This window comes from Anser anser (assembly GCF_964211835.1).
Source record: "Anser anser genome assembly, chromosome: 13".
Classification (NCBI taxonomy): domain Eukaryota; kingdom Metazoa; phylum Chordata; class Aves; order Anseriformes; family Anatidae; genus Anser; species Anser anser.
The window spans coordinates 21,358,602-21,372,885 of NC_139734.1; the positions used below are offsets into that span (position 1 = coordinate 21,358,602).

The 14,284-nt window shown below is 42.6% G+C and overlaps 1 protein-coding gene and 1 long non-coding RNA gene across 6 annotated transcripts in view; both read left to right on the forward strand.

Moving 5' to 3' along the window:
* LOC310880617 (uncharacterized protein) overlaps nt 1-12,274 on the forward strand; it is a 65,806-nt gene extending 53,532 nt beyond the window's left edge. The window contains exons 3-5 of one of the 2 annotated variants that reach the window (XR_014571813.1): nt 4,198-4,428; nt 10,693-10,869; nt 12,111-12,274. The gene's annotated coding sequence lies outside the window, so the exon portion shown is untranslated. The other variant, XM_083796742.1, reaches the window with a different exon arrangement.
* Nucleotides 12,275-13,676: 1,402 nt separating this feature from the next.
* Nucleotides 13,677-14,284, forward strand: part of LOC310880619 — a 31,204-nt gene continuing 30,596 nt past the window's right edge. For 2 of the 4 annotated variants that reach the window (XR_014571820.1, XR_014571821.1), the window contains exon 1: nt 13,925-14,034. This is a non-coding gene — a long non-coding RNA (uncharacterized lncRNA). Of the gene's footprint in view, nt 14,035-14,284 lie in introns of all 4 variants that reach the window. The other 2 variants (XR_014571818.1, XR_014571819.1) reach the window with 2 other exon arrangements.

Consider the following 14,284-nt stretch of genomic DNA (forward strand, 5'->3'; position numbering starts at 1 on the left):
CTGATGCTTAAGGGGAAGGGTTGTCACACCCAGAGTCAGCCAGTCCCGGATGATTTCAGAAGTAATTAAAAAGTTGAATCTGGGAATAACCTTAGAGGCAACAGCAAAGCCACCAAAGAAAGGCAGCAGAGGAATTTGACAATGAACTCCAGAAAGAAAACGCAGAGCCACAAAGAGGGGGGATGCTTGGGCACCTGTTGTGACAGCTGTGACTAAGCATACGATGACCAGATCAGAGTGAATAATGAGAGAATCTGCTCATTTAAGAGTGTATATACAAACGCAGCAGGGACATGAAACTGTTTTGCTTTGTTTTACTGATAATGTGTTATTGGAGTCATGTCTCTGACTGTGTCCTAGAGTGGGTTCAAAACAATTACTTATATAACACAGGATATATTTAAGTCAGGGAGGTGTGGTAAGGGAGAAATGAATGTATCTCAATTTCTGGTTTAGAATCAAAATGAAATTATGTTTTTCTGAATAGATTTATTGATTTCCATTTATCCAACACAGGGATATCCTCCTCAGGGTCTGGATTGCCCTTGCACAATTTGAACTGTAACATAATTGATGAGTCAGATTAAACCCCATATACATCTCTTGCCAGCTCCTGGTTCATGCCCTAACCTGAATTTATAATTTTAAAAAATAACCCCCTTAAATATAGCCAGAGTCAGTTCCATCTGCAAAAGTTCAAGCCCATTTCCAGCCTGTGTGTGGCTCCAGCCTGAGAGAAATTCTTGGCTGATCCACGGCACTGGACTCCCCTCTTCTAATGCTCTGCTTTAGAAGTAGGTAGGCATGTTCTGGATTAGCTTGGGGATTAAAGAACATGATTTTTAAGTGACAAATGAATGCCTCTGGCAAAATTACACCCATATGTGAAAGAAAATTGCCTTTGCTGCTCACTTATAGAGCAGAGTGATATGCAGGACAACATAAGGGAAAACAAACGGAAAAATAAAACCCAACAGAGCAGTTCTTTGGGCACCAAGAAATAGCACGGTCTAATGCAGCTGCCCACATTGCAAACCCGACTGACAAATAATGGCATTCTGTGCAAGAACAATCGCTGCTACTTTGATTTAAAATGAAAACCAGATTGAGAAACTTTGACTAAGAGTACAGGATGTGTGGAATATAAATATCTGGTGGGTGCAGCCAACCAGCACAAAATATATTTGGAGGGAGCTGGAGCTCAGTCCCTACAGGAGCATCCTGTGCTTACAGATCATCATGTACAAGGAATAAATTACAGTAGGGTTTGTCAACTAATTTGGTGGAGGTATGAATTCTTTATCTATTAATCAATGTAAGGAAGCATGAAGCACCTATAAACCATTCATCTCACTTTAGCGTCTTGTTTAAATTTAATTAGAGTTGGTCTGATTTGATTGGAAAAAATAGAGATACCTTTGAATGTAAAGGTGTCAAATGGAGAATCTTAGATTGCACTTACTGCTGCAAAACCATAAGGTAATGAGTCAAGTAGTTCAGATATTTTTTTTCCAAAATGAATAGCCATAAAAACCCTTACAGGGTGAGATCCTCATACACAAGTAAAAAAAAAGGTAATCAAGGTGCCAGCACCTCGCCAATGTGAGTGGTGGTTGCAACAGTGTGAACCAGTTCATTTCTCTTGTGCCTGCAGACCTTTTCCCCTCTCTCAACAGTTTGTTTCCATTCCTTTATTGTTATATATATACATATATATATACTCACACAACAATGATATTTAATAGGAAAACTTAATTTCTTCATGTTTTATCCTTATCCTAACTTTTCTACTGCTATCAATGTTAAAAATTTCATTAACTGCAGCAGGAATAGAATCAGACCAATGTTATTTTTTAAAAAGTCTCTCACAAAGCTGTTTACCTTTTCTTTCCATAATTTCCACAGGGATTATGGATAAGGCTGCAATACCTGTACATACTTATGGTATTTTTATATTGCACAGGCAGTATGTGATGCATATAGTTGCAACTGCAACTGTAGAAAGCTCCAGTGGGTCACTTGCATTTCATTCCTCTTCAATGTGACTTTAAATCACTGACATTTGGTTCTTATTTTTAATAAGATAATTCTTTGAAATGTTTTTGTTTTTTTTTAATGAGAAGTCATTGCTAAGCCTCAGAGTCCTTCATAAGCCTTAGAGTCCTACATGTGAGACTTGAAAACTGCAGCTTCACTAAAAAGCATGCACTAAATATGATATACATTGATGCATGCTTATTATGGATAATACTGTTCTCTGGGTAGTGCCTAGAAATTTTAATTAATTTCAGATACGCCCTATTTTTGCCACGTATGCAGATTTCAAATCTGTGCATTCGCCGATTTTGACACAGTGCGATGATGTATCCTAGCTTTCAGATGTCTGGCTCTTGGAGTTGTGAAATGATAAAACAAACAAAAACAACAGTTTCAGCCTTGTCAATCTAGTTCTCAGTGGACAGATGCCCTGGCGCTAGAAAAGCATCATCCCATGCAATACCTTTTGGCAGCGTTTGGAAAAAAGCTTGAGATCTTTTAGATGTAAAAGTAAAGCTGGCTTCTCATCTCTAAAGGAGTCGTGTTTATGGCCATGCTGAAGCTCCTGGGTAGGGCTTTAAGGGAGACGTGCATAACCTCTGCGTGTTCTGCGCCTGATTTGTGCACGAGTAAGTGATTTCTGGTCTCCCAGATAATCAATCTGATCTGCTTCTGGAGCATGTTGCCTCTGGACAGTGATGGATTAATGGGTGAGGGTCCAGGCTTGTGCATTGAGGTTTTGGGAACGAGCTGGGTCGATTGTTACAGTTTGTGGATTGCATCGTTAATTAATGAAATGGTATCATTAATTACAGATTTAAATGTTTTATTGGATACTTATCCGGCGGGAGTTGCCTAAACCCACGAGGAAGATGGGAGGCTTTGGGTTTACCGCGGCCCACCAGCAGGGCCAGCCCTGTCCCACCAACGCGTGCCCATGGCTCTGGAGGCCCCAGCCCAGCTGGCCCAGCTGTGCGAGGCAGTTCCTGCCACAAAGCACAGTACCATACCGAAAGTCTTGCAGTATTGGTTTAAAAACACACAGAACCCATGGAATTCGTAGTCCAGAAATACTGGCTGCAACTGAGAAAGGAGATGGCGAACTGCTTTGGTACAGATGAGGTTTTCTTTTGGCTAATGATTTGTTTTTAATGTCACACACAGTATTGTGAGAACTTGCATCATTTGGGCATTTTTAATGAATTCGTATTGCTTGCATATTAGTAGGAATATTTCCACTGCAGCAAACACCATAAACAGTTTCCACACTGGGGTATGTTATACTGCCACCAGAATTGGTTCTTCTGATGGTTCATTTCTTTTATGCTGAGAATTCAGGACCAATTCAGCTCGGTTTTATGCATCATTAGAGATTTACAATTACTTTGCTATAGTTTCTTTCTGGAAGCCTATCTCTCATGGTTAATGCTATGGGAGCCCTGTTGTGTAGAGGCTGGTATTAGCCACCTTATAGCAATAAAGCGTTTGAAAAGGGTTTAGAATTATGAGTGGCTAAATTCTCCATGCAGTGACTGCAATACTGTTATCCCTTGCTGAGCTTGGGTTGAAACATTTTTTTCTTCTGCTCAAATTAGAAAAAAATGCTGTTTCTTCAAGAGGTTTTGAATCATTTACATGTAATTTTTTTGTTGAACTACTGCAGTCAAAAAAGAGAAATTGTGAGAAATTCCATTTGGATTTCATGATGCTTAAAATACATTTACATTGCATTAGTATATAATGAAAAGAAGGCCTCCTCATTTTTTATCTCACTTTTAAAAAGTGTAATCAGTATTTGAGACTTTCTTTTGTGGTTTAGATTTTACGTGTGTAACCAAACTCAATAAATTTCACAGGGTTTGCCTTTGGACAATAAGTAGTGGATTTGTATGTGCTATAATCCACAAAATTCATGTTTTAGATAAATGCATTCTTGCACTGAAACAAACATGATATGCAGTGAAGAATATGGGCCCGATCTAAAGCCCATTAAAATCAATGAAAAGATTTCAAATTAACTTTTATAGCCTTTAGATCAGGCTCTAAATGGGCAAATTACAGTTATGGAGTTTCCCATTTACATACCTGTGTGATGCATTAATATATTTTATGGAATTGAAATTACTTGGTACTCTTTTTCATGCTTTTTTTTTTTTTTAGGGTAAGAATTTGCCGAGGGCATCAACAGCAGTTTTCCCAGGCTTCAGAGCAAGGATTATGTAGTCAATCCACAAATGACTCAAATCTTTGAAAAAACGGACATGGTTATCAGAGGAGCTTTGACGGCAGCAAGGACGGGAGTGCTATCTGGCGTAGTGCACCAGAGGCTCTTATTCCATCTCAGTAATGCACTCAGGACATCAACACGGGCCACCAGTCCAGGGGAATCAGGTACAACTTTTAACAGAAAATGCACAAGATCTCACCCCCGCACTGTTTTAAATAGATAAAATCAGATGCGTCTTGTATAAGCTTAGAAGAAAGACCACGGCACTGTAGCAGATGGGGGAGAGATTCAAGTGTTGCAGGGAATTTTCAAGCCCATTGTTAGAACCTGGTGGTCTTTCTTCTTGCACGGCGTTTCTTGAATCCCACTGAGAAGGCACCGAGCTGATCTCCACGTCTGCGATAGCTGCAGCCTCCACGTGTGAAAAAGGAGTGCCTCTACCTGCTCCTTCTGAGCGCCCTTATAATTAAAAAACCCTTTTGGAGCAACACTAGAAATAAGCCATCACGGTATCTGATTAAACCTCTTAGGAAACTGTCACTGATCACCTTCTCTGGTCTTGATGGAATACATTTATGCATTATAAATACACTTCCTGTGTGGATGCTCCATAAATCACATTTAGCACTTGTATATGATGTATAAGCATATTCTATAGAATACACACAAATACAGATGCCAAACTCCCACAGAGTTCATCACTGGAAAATGTTTGAAGGATCTTATCCTTAATATTTAATGAGGAAGATGCTATTTCCTTCCTCAGCTTTTATCTCTGGTTTGGCATAGTCATTAAATTTCTTGTTTCCTTGCAAGATTATATAATTTATGACCTAATTTTAGGCTTTTGTGTAACAGTTCTAAAATTCTCATGGAGTATCCGGATTTCTTTGTATGGAGTGTTTTGGGATTAGGCAACGGATAGAACATGACTGCTCAGCCATGAGCTGCCGTCAGTACGGAGTTACAAGCATTAAAGGAGAACATCACAGCAATATTCAGATAGCATTACAGGGTTGTATTGTGTTTTTATTTTTCCCTGTAAAAATATGATTTAGCAGCATTTCCAAATCCTACTGTATGCAGTGGTTGCCAGGAATCCCCAGGTAATACAGTAATTGCCCAACAACTGCTATTACTTAAAATATTTTCGTGTAGCAGCTTCTGACTTTCAGGCTGTTCTGGGACAAATTCATGCAGCCTTAAACGCAGGGAGGGTTGCAGGATGCTGGGGAAGCAGGTGAAAAGTGACAGGTAGGGCTTTAAAGTGACTTTCAGCCTCCTCGCCCTCTGAGCAGCCAATTTTTGTTAACCATGGGGGAAGGCAGGGTCTGCTGGGGTCCCCAGCTGCTGCACGGCAGAGGGAAGGTCTCAGGCTGGCCCCAGGGCTCGAGGCAGCATTACTTCCAAACCAGCACCTCCCAGCTTAAGAGCGAGCTTTTGGCTTTATCCTAGGCTTTGGGCTAAGAACCAAGAAAGCCTCTGCTCTGCGGTGTCAGGCTGGCTGGGGTGATGTTCTGCAGCACAAGGTGTTGCCAGATAACTCCTGTATGAATTATGCTAGTGCTGCAGCCACAGGGTTTTTGCGTGCCTGTGTGTCTTCTGCGTGTCCAGAGCAATTCAGCGGTGTCATAAATAGTGCCATGAGTTTCAGGTGTTTGTCAATTTAAAGCATATTGTTTGGACCAGCCTTTCATCAAATTTAATATAGCAGTTATCGCATTAATGCACTTTGAGAGCACTTTATTTGGATGTTTAAGCAGGAAGTGGCTGGCTGCTGAGTACGAGGTTAGCTGCGTGCTCCCAGCCCGCAGCACAGTGAGGAGGTTTGCCAAGGTGCACCCCTTCTCCTGCCCCAGCCCCAGGTGCCAGCAGTGCCGGGCACCCTCAGGGCGGGCAGCTCCGCGCACCCCTCTAACATCGCAGCCCCATGCAGCGTGCAGGGCGAGGTGGGCGAAAGAAAAATAATCCATACGAGGAGGTGACATTATTTCTTGGAATAAGAAAGATTGGAGAGGGGATCTGTCTGGCTTTAATGGAGCAGTTCCAGGAAAGCAGCAGCGACCAAAGTGTTTTCAGTATCACATAATTCAAGAGTAAAATCATACTTCCAATTACCATTTCAGCCATTTCTGGCCTTGGGAAACCTATGCTAATATTTATTATTATATGATTGACCTATGATTTCTTCATCATTTACATTAGCAACTATGATATTCATAGTAACATCCTTTAAATCATATAAGCAGATGTCAACAGTGCATGATGAAGTCACATCCTGCAGATTTTTTATTTACTTAGTCTCTTTTTTTTTCCTGATAAAATAACACTGTGAGATGCATAATCTCACCTCCACAAGGCCTCTAGGGGCATATATGATCACAGAATGCATTTTCTATAATCTCACAAAATGAGTCAATTCTAGCTGAGGTACAAACAGTTGTACAAAGTCAGTATTTCACTTCCATCACTGTCTGACATCATCTTCTACACAGTGCAAGAAAATATTTACTTAGCTCTTTGACATGAGTTGCCACAAAGCCTGTGCAAAAAAAAAAAAAAAAAAAAAGAGGAAAGCGAGGAATTAAAATGGTAACTTGATTTAAAGAACTGTTTTAGCCTCTGTTCTAGGTGCAGGATTTAGGTTTGTAATTTTGTCAGGTACGTTCTTGTAATAGCCAGACTGGCCATCCACACCTCCAATCTCTGTTCTTCTGGGACCTGCCTACGCACAAATCAGAGAGCTGTGCAGACCATCCAAGTCTAGAAGCTGGTCCTCCTTCATTATTATTATTATTATTAACTATTATTATTATGCACAAGCTAGCATGCGTTAGAATTAAGATACTGCACTTGCTTTCCAGGAAGCCTTCCCAGGCAAGCTGTTTCTGATGCTTTCAGTGGAAGGCGGTACAGAGCAAGCGTGTTTGCCTCCGGTGAGAGGCAGAGCCTGCTCCCAGGAGGGCTCATGGCTTTGATCCAAACGCAGGATAAAAGGCTGTGCATCCTCAGCTGCGGCGGTGCGGGGGGTGCTGATGGCCAGCCACGGCTCCTCTGCCCCTCCCCTCCTCTTTCTGCTAAATCCGCATCTGCTTGGTCTGCTGGTAATGCTTGGCAATAATCTCCCTGAAAACAGCTTCTTGTCCCATACAGGCATTACCAGCTGTACTTCTCGCTGGCTGTAAAATCACTTTGGGTCCTTTCTTGCCCCTCGCAGGCCGCGTTGGCCTGGTGTTCACACAGCCCACAGCGCGCAGCCGCACGTCCCAGCGGGACAGCTGGCTCTCCGCCGTGCAGGTGAGGTGCCAAAGGGATCCCGAGGCTTGCCACTGCCTTCAGGTATCTTTGACCTCGTTGTATTTATTCACAAAGGGGCCACAGAAAACTTTTCAAGGTTCAGATTGTTCTGGCGACATGAAAAAGGTTTAATTCTCCGTCCGTCTCCCATATCCACTCCTGTTTCTTCCGTCTGGATGCAGTCCCTCCTTTTGTTCAATGGCCGAGAGCACAGCTGTGTTTTTCAGCATCTCCTCTGGAAACATGCTTCATCTGCAGGGCTTGGAGAAGTGGGACCCCTCGGGCCTTTGATCGCCTTCCTCTTCATCCATCGCTTTTTTACTGAAGTTAAATTCTTCTGACCTTACATTGCCTTTAAAGGTTTACCTGGCTCAGCAGGTGCCAGGTTTAGGATGTTTCAAATAGTTTTTGGGTCAGTGGAGGACAAATTTCTAAGGTTAGTGTGCCTTATCCAGGCTGTCAGGCCCACAGACTCTTTTCTACTCTCTGGTCCTGGAGCACTGAAAATGCCCTCTCATTTCTAGATGCAAGGCAAGGTAGAAAGGTCAGAATAGGCTTGTATTGTGTTTCTGAAGATTGGCACTGTATAACAATTATTAAAAGTTTCTATAATGATGCATGTTACAAACACAGAACCAAACACCTGCAGTGAACCTCCTCAGGCAAAATTCTCATTGACTTCAATAGTGTTTTTCCCCGAGAAGAGGCTGCTGGCTGTGCTCAGGGCATTAAACATATTCCTGACTTAAGAGGCACTTAAAATCTACTGCTAAGCGACTTATTAGCAATGTAAAAATGCTTTTTAAGCTAGCAAAGTATTCTTCCTGGAAGAAATATACTTTTTGTAAGATTAGTTTTGCTGACAGAAGTAGTTTGGCTAACTCCTTGTGATTATGGATGTTGTTGTTGCCCCTTATCATACCAAAGCAAATGGTGTCAAATGCTTTGAACCTTGTAAATAATTGTTTCCAAAGTGTTTTTTTTTTTTTCCTCTATAAAATCTTTAGAGAAAAGCTGTCTTCTAATCCTTTCTCTTCCAAGGCTTTACAGCTCTGCTTCTTCCCACTCTTGCTATTCTTTTATTTTCCTTCTTTGGGCTTTAATATATCGTAGATATTATAAAAGTCTCTTTTAAAGGTAAATGCAGAGCCTTTGCTCATATTGCAAAAAGGCAGTCCTAAAGCTTTAATAAAGTGGAGAGGAAAAAAAAAAAAAGACTTCATTTCGAACTGCCACAGCTGCTGGTGCTGGGACTGCCACCCGGAGCTGCGGCTGGGACCTGCACCCAGGGAGGGACGAGGAGGAGGAAGAGGATGCAGCCTGAGAGCCTGGCCAGTGCCCGGAGTGGAGGTCCTCGCCATCAGTTTTAGCAACAAATATTAGGCCAGACAGGACATAAACCTCTCTCAGTGCATTATTAAAGCAGCATCGGAAGCCCAGAGAAAACCCACAGTTATTATTTGCATAAAAACAAGCAAGCTCACGAGTGTGGGAAAACTGAAATGCTGGAAAAACAAGACCTAATGATTTCCTGACTTCCTTGAAAGTTGGCTGTGATTATTTTTAATGTATTCTGTCTATCTATATGTCTACTTATTTTGGCAAAAGACACAACTGAGGAGAAATGGATGCCTCTATCCAGAGCAGTTACCTTGCCTTGAAATAATAGTGTGTGGCCATCTTCTCAGAAGCAGCAAGGATGGGTTTCATTTGGGCATACCTGTGTGGCGCAGAGTAATAAAGAATAACAAATGACTGTCGTCTGCACAAACATTTCCACTGGAGCAGCCCCGGGCATGAATTTCCCGGCCATCAGCATCTTGCAGCACCCCGCTGAACCACTCTCAAAGCAAAGATAAGAAAACCCCATCCGGCCTCACCAGCTCTTCGTCTCACCAAGGTCTGGCCCCGGCTGGGGGATGCCAGCTGGATGTCACCTCTTTGTGCCATGGTGCCCATCCCCAGCTGTCCTCCCACACCGAGGGGGAGAATATGGCTCCTTTTAAGCCCAGCTGAGAAACTTGTATTTTGAATCTTTGGGTAAGAACTGGATGGTAAGAGGCTCCTAGCAAGGCTGGGCTGCCCTCTGTCCGCCTTCTCTAAAGGCAGCGGTTTCAGGTTTTAGATGCCACTCTAAATGAACTGCGCTTTTTGGCAAAGAACTTCACATTTCCAGATCTTTCTTGTTTTTAATGGGTATGATTTTTAAGAAGACACGTTACAGCAGAGCCCAAATGGGAACACTTACACCTTTAGCAACTTTCCCCCCGCGTTGCCAGCTTCTTTGCATCAGATGCCACCAAGGAGCGCGGAGGGCGCGGTGGCCAGGAGGAGCTGCCAGGCGGTGCTGGCACTGCTCCCTGCCACCCAGGGGATTTCTTCCCTGACAACTTTTGGCTCCCTCGGGTTAGTTTGTAGCTGCACGGAATGTGTAATGTTCCACGCTGGCGGAGAGGCTGACAGGGAAGTTAAATACAGGCTGCAAAGATAGATCATCTCCCACCATCACTTTGTTTTTTTGCTGCTCTAAAATCATTTTGCTTGTTCCTGCGGCTCCTATAAAGCCAGAAGAGCTCTCTATATTTGCTTTCCGGATGCCTTTTTCTCCTCTGCTTACAACTATAAAAGCAGCTTTTCATGCTCCAAATCAGAGATAAATTGAAATCACTGCTGAAGAAATAAAACACAAGGCTAATCAAATTGTAGCACAGGAAGCAGCCTTCAGCCAGTGCATTTTTGAAAGCTATTTTTAGAATATATTTTTATTTTGTCACTCCATATGGGAAGTCAAACCCATATGGTTTGGGAGAATGGAAGGTTGGGCTTTTATAGAGATCTCACAAACCGTCCCTGCTCAGCCCTGTACTTAAACATGTGCTTAAATCCAATTGTCTGCAGTGGGAGTTGAGCGCATAAACTCCGTGCTGGCTGGGGCCTCGGGCCCTGTCTGAGGTTGTCGCAGTATTACTCCCTCCTGAGATGTAAAACTGCTCTATATTCGTTAAACCAGTCTCCAGTTAACTTGGCTCTTCTTAATTATGACATTTCTTATTCATACATCTTCCTTTTCTTCCCCCCCTTTTTTTTTTCTTCGTTTTTTCTCCACGGTCCGCATGCCCTGATGAGTTCAGTTGGTCCATCCCCAACCAGGGAGTGAAGCTGAACATCAAGAGCCATCGCCCTCCTGCCCTTTGCACTGACCATGCTGCCCTGCCAATGTCAAGACTGATGGGCTGTTGGGGAGAACAACTAAATTCTGCCCCCAGTACTTCTGCGTATGCTGATGAAACAAGAACCGACTAGGAAAGGTACTGTGCAGGTGATAAACTAAATGTAGAGAATGAGGAGTTCCCCTCGCTGTTCATCCAGCAGGATATATTGGAAGGAATACCCATTCTACTTGTGTTTTGTGTTGTTCCGTGGGACTTGAGAATTATCTTTCCTTCAAAGAATTTCATGGGGCTGTTAAAAACACCCACAGAAAGTTTCCAACCTGGTAAATTCCAGAGGGTTATTTTGTGCATCTTTTCTACCGTGATCTTGGGCTTTCTTCCCTGTGCAGTTCTGTATGTTTTCTCAGAAGGTGAAGTTCAAAACAGTAGTTTTAAAATATCTGATGTTTGTCATAATTTGAGACGAAAAATCTACCTGAGCCTGTATTCCTTGTGGTCCCAAATCTATCACTGACTCTGCTAATGAGATATGATTTTTTACAAGCCACTAAAGATGCCTCTATAAGAATAGCATGTGTGATGACAGTCATGGAGTGAGCTGAGTTATTCAGTCTTACCAAGTCCTTATAAGTTGTAGTGGAACCAACATCTCCCTCTAACCATGAGAAGACCCCGCGGGTCTTCTGCTGGGGAGCACAGCATCCAAACTCCTCGTAAGATGACTGGACTTCACACAGGTACATAAAAATTACGAAAGTCAAGCTGCACAGCAGCTAGACAATTAGCATGAAATACTTAAATAACCATTCTAGTATTTCTGAGAGGATAGCTGACTTTGTCTGCAAGTGCTCTGCAAGACTTCTCAAAATACAGTGCAGATGCTTTTATAGCTAGTATGACGGGCAGAGGCTCAGAAATTTGGGTGGTGTGGATTACACAGGTTCAGCATAGCGAACACCCTGCAGAGCTGCTTTCTGACTAAAGGGGAGGTCATTTTCTGTGTCGCTTTTGATTCGAGAGCTGTATTTGGCCTCCACGTGGAAGCAGAGCTGAAGGAGGAGCACGGCATCGCCTGCAGCACTCGGCCTTCAGCAGAGCCACTGCACGCAGCATTTGTTCCCTGCAAGGGGACTCCTGTGAGTGTGTGCGCTGTGACAGGCACGGGAGAGCAGGGTCACCAAATCAGCAGCCATGCCTTGGCGCCTGCTCCTAGATGGGGCGAACAGGAAAGCAGGCGGGAAGGTACTGATGTGCCTGCCGCCAGCCCCATGATGGCAATGGGGCTGTCCCGTCTATGCCTCTATATAATGGAAGTGTATGGGATTTGTTGTATGTCTACTGCCGTTTAACATTTGTATACTTTTGTTTTTCTTTAGGGAACAATTCTCCTAACTTTTTTGCACGAAGTGCAGTGGGGAGTGAAGAATTCAATGAAGAATTCAGCGTGGCAGAGGGATGGGAGCGTAGAGATTTCTGATATGGTTTGGATACTGCTGCCACCATGTAAAAGAGATCTCATAATAAAAGTGTTGATCAAAGCTTACACCACATATTGATTCTTTCATTGGAAAGTCAAGAAAACAACTATTGTGTGGTTTTTTCATGAATATAAAGCAGAGATCTTGGGTAAGAGGAAAAATGTTAAAATAACGAAGCAGCAGAAGGGGTTAAAAGGGAAGGCCTGGGTCTAGAGCAGAAAGAAGGTGCCAAAAGTTAAACATTAAAAGAAAATTCATGAAGAAATATTTGTATTCAAAATCTATGACCATTATGATATCAAAATAACTACTGTTCAATTCCATGCTTATAGTAGCTTCGTAGTCAGGAAAACTGCCATCAGTTGCAAACCGCTATTAAAATATATTCTATACCATTCCAAAATCCCAAAAGACAATAAAAAATACCTGGATTTGGGTGTATTGAATTAGACGTAAGTTGCTGTTTTTTCCCAGAAATATTATATCAGAACATTTGAATAATGTGGCTTTTAGATCAGGTGCCAAAGAGTCCATGCGCTTGGGCTGTGTTTATGACATGGGTACATGGTCACTGTGAGATGCACGCATGGCCTTGCTGTTCACCTCCTGTAGCTGAACATCATGGACCCAGTAACGTCAACACAGAGCTTGCCGTTGACTTTAGTGGAGCCAGAATTTCATCCCAGGCCGGGAGCAGCTGATGGAGGGTGCCACAGGCTGGTGACCTGCAGCAATTTCAGGTCAGCGATACAGAAGCAAAAAAAAATTCCCTGTCACATAACCGCTGTAGCTCAGACTACCCGAATTTCACTTTGGATTTTCTACTGCATTTCTGTTCACATTGCAACTCTATAGATAATGTGCTAAGGCATCGTTCTTAAAAAAAAGAAAGATTTAACTTTTTTAAAGAGATGGGTGATTTGTAGAAGACGTTTGTGTAATTTTGTATTCTAAATGTGATTTATTTTTATAAATAAATTTGCATAAAATCTCCAGCCCTCGATGTCATAGTTCTATTTTATCTTTAATTCAGATGCTCAAGAAATGTAAATTATTTTTACAGCTAAATAAAAGCTATACAAAGCTGCCAGGAAAGAATAATGAGATACACATTGTGCCATGCAGCCATGATAAATCCAGCAGCACCATGGTTACAGTCAAAATGTGAGGCCATCAGCAACTAGGGAATATCAGCGCATATAGATTCCTCTGACTAGATTTAGCAAACTAATCGTAACTGGGGAAGCTCATGACACTAGGTTAGGAAGAGAAAATATTTACCTAAAAGATAGACAGGCACCTAATAGGAGGTACAGTTGGTTTATAGAGCAAGGTTTTATTATTGAATAAAAATATCATAGTTGGGCCATGCTTTGCATGCATGCTTTACAGAAATAAAGATATCAGCAAATTACTGGTGGATATCCTAATGGTTGCATGGGCTTATAAAGAACAGTCATGAGAGGGGCCCCAAGAAGAACGAGTAGTCACATCCCCTTGGTCAGCGTGGCCAAAGGCTCCCCTGCACACCTGGGGAAGAAGAAGAGCACCTGCCCCATGCTGCCCCAGCACCCTGCTGCAAGGCTGCCCCATGGAGTAAGAGATGAGCTCCCCTCAGCAGCAATTAACTCACCCATGAGCAGATAATTATACAGAACAAGGGCTTGAGGAGCCTCAGCTGACACTAGTTAAAGGGAAGTGAATAAAAGGTGCTCTGAGGGCATAGCCTGCTTTTTTTTTGTTGAGGAAGGTTAAGGGCTAGCTTGTCTGAATTTGCAAGAAGACCAGTGCTACTTTCCATGATCTGCTGTTACTGATACAGGTAGGTCTCATCATTCTGTTTTTGTCTTGTCTTTGGCTGCATTTCATAATAATTTTTTTTCCTCCTGCTGGAAGCATTTTAATCCACACTGCTCTCCGGAGTTTAAATAATTCTGATACGCATACACTGCTGACTTGTTGCTATTCCCTGTTTGCTGAATTATAGTGTGGTGTTGCTTTAACTAAAGCTGGTATTCAGGTCAAACTGCTCCAAAAGGAGCTTCCCAGAGCCCAGGAGCTGGGTGATTGCT